Source organism: Clupea harengus, chromosome 25, assembly GCF_900700415.2.
Source record: "Clupea harengus chromosome 25, Ch_v2.0.2, whole genome shotgun sequence".
NCBI classification, from domain to species: Eukaryota; Metazoa; Chordata; class Actinopteri; order Clupeiformes; family Clupeidae; genus Clupea; species Clupea harengus.
In genome coordinates this window covers 2,279,502-2,282,001 of record NC_045176.1, presented here as the reverse complement: position 1 = coordinate 2,282,001, position 2,500 = coordinate 2,279,502, and the positions used below count along the sequence as shown (strand labels likewise).

General features: G+C 51.5%; 1 protein-coding gene across 1 annotated transcript in view; it reads left to right on the top strand.

Annotated features, from left to right (window-relative positions):
* The window catches only part of LOC105909229 (potassium/sodium hyperpolarization-activated cyclic nucleotide-gated channel 4), a 44,704-nt gene that overhangs the window by 11,706 nt on the left and 30,498 nt on the right, over window positions 1-2,500 (top strand). The gene's annotated exons all lie outside the window — the stretch shown is intronic.

The following is a 2,500-nucleotide window of genomic DNA, read 5'->3' as shown; positions in this document are numbered from 1 at the left end:
GGGAGAAAGAAAGAAAATGAGTAGATGAAATTGCTGCCTCAATATCCAAGTGAGGTTTAGGGTTGAGTTTGGGCGGTCTGCAGTACTTTGATGCTGGATGGCCATGCAGGGGGGGGGGGGGGGTCGGTGGGGGCACAGTTCAAAGAAACTTATCTCATTAGAAGTGTGTGACTCCAGAATAGCAAAACAGTCCTGTTTTTGAGCCATCGTTCTGAAAATAGAGAACTGCTCTGCAAACGAGATGGAGAATTTATATTTGGTTTGCCTAATTGTGTTGGACAGGCTTGAGTGTGGCTGGCGACATGAGACGATCCTGCATGCAACAGCTGTGACTCTGCAGAAGCGATGCGCGCCCGCTCCAGCGCGTCACCTGAGCTGTGCAGCTGTGCGGAGCTGTCCTTGGTGCTGAGAGCGTGCTCTCTGTCAGCGAGACGGAGACGTGATTTCATTAGCGCCGCTTTTTCCGGAGGACGCCTCATCCGAAACCTGCGCGACAAACCTAATTTAACCACTCACCGCGGGGGTTCTGTAACCACGGCAATCCCTGTCATGAAAATGAACTCAATTACCTGATGTGGAGGTTGCCGTGTTCAATGTGGAAGTGACATTAATGGTGATATAACTTTAGCCTATGAGAAACACTGAAGTCCCAGAGTAGGATGCAGCATAGAACTGAGATGAAACTGTCTGAGGGCCTCACCACCAAACATCTGGATGTTCAATTCTTAGAAACATCGCAAGGAAATGGCATCACCACCAAACATCTGGATGTTAAATTCTTAGAAACATCGCAAGGAAATGGCATCACCACCAAACATCTGGATGTTAAATTCTTAGAAACATCGCAAGAGAAATGGCATCACCACCAAACATCTGGATGTTAATTGCTCGAACCTTGAGCTAATCTGTTCTGCCCAGCGTAGATCTCCGCGGCTGTAATTGCTCGAACCTTGAGCTAATCCCCCCGCTGTTGTGTTTTCCCCCCGTTCCTCCGGTTCTCCGCCTCAATCCAAAGCCCCATTTTGCGGCGCGGGAGATTAGCCTAACGCGCGTTTACTTAAGCGCGGCGTCCCGCTGCGTCGGGGGCTTCAGTCCCAGCCAGTCACCGGCTACTGGAAGGAAAGAGGATTAATTAAAAGGGTGGAGAGAGACGAGCGGTGGCACATATGACGGAGTAAAACAGAGAGGAGTAATGGGGAATGAGTCAAACGCCTGGACTCATGAGTGGAGGCTGGGAGGCGATCAGAGGCAGTGGGATGAGGAGAGGCAGCGGAGGCTGGGAGGACACTCAGAGGCAGTGGGATGAGGAGAGGCAGTGGGATGAGGAGAGGCAGCGGAGGCTGGGAGGACACTCAGAGGCAGTGGGATGAGGAGAGGCAGTGGAGACAGAAGGGGGGAAATGGAGAGGCCAAATGGCAGATAAAGATAGAAAGGATGTAAAAGGAGATGACATACATCCTCAGAAGAGAGAAAGGGAGACGAGAAAGAGGAAGGAGTGATGGAGGAGTTGTCCTCTGTGTGGGTGTGTGGTGATGGAGGAGTTGTCCTCTGTGTGGATGATGGAGGAGTTGTCCTCTGAGTGGGTGATGGAGGAGTTGTCCTCTGTGTGGTGATGGAGGAGTTGTCCTCTGAGTGGGTGATGGAGGAGTTGTCCTCTGTGTGGTGATGGAGGAGTTGTCCTCTGAGTGGATGATGGAGGAGTTGTCCTCTGTGTGGATGAGGGAGGAGTTGTCCTCTGTGTGGGTGAGGGAGGAGTTGTCCTCTGAGTGGGTGTGTGGTGATGGAGGAGTTGTCCTCTGTGTGGGTGATGGAGGAGTTGTCCTCTGAGTGGGTGATGGAGGAGTTGTCCTCTGTGTGGATGAGGAGTTGTCCTCTGTGTGGTGATGGAGGAGTTGTCCTCTGTGTGGTGATGGAGGAGTTGTCCTCTGTGTGGATGAGGGGAGTGATGGAGGAGTTGTCCTCTGTGTGGTGAGGGAGGAGTTGTCCTCTGTGTGGTGATGGAGGAGTTGTCCTCTGTGTGGTGAGGGAGGAGCTGTCCTCTGTGTGGATGAGGAGTTGTCCTCTGTGTGGTGATGGAGGAGTTGTCCTCTGTGTGGGTGAGGGAGGAGTTGCTTAGCGGTGGCTTAGAGAGACTGGAGGCCTTCAGCTCATTGCTTTGCTCTCAGACTCAGGCCCATTGATTATGTGCACAAAACTGAAGAGATTCACTTACCGCTGGCAGACACACACACACACACACACACACACACACACACACAAACACACACACACACACACACACACACACAAACACACACACACACACACACACACACACACATAACATGCCACACACCCACCCACAACACACACACATGCTCACATGCTCACAAATGGCCAGCAGTCACAGCCAGCGGGAAAGACTCACACACTCTCATACTCACACAAGTATGTGAAAAAACAAACATATTTGTGTGTAAAGTAAAGTGTGTGAGTATGTGACATACAGCACCAGGAAGGC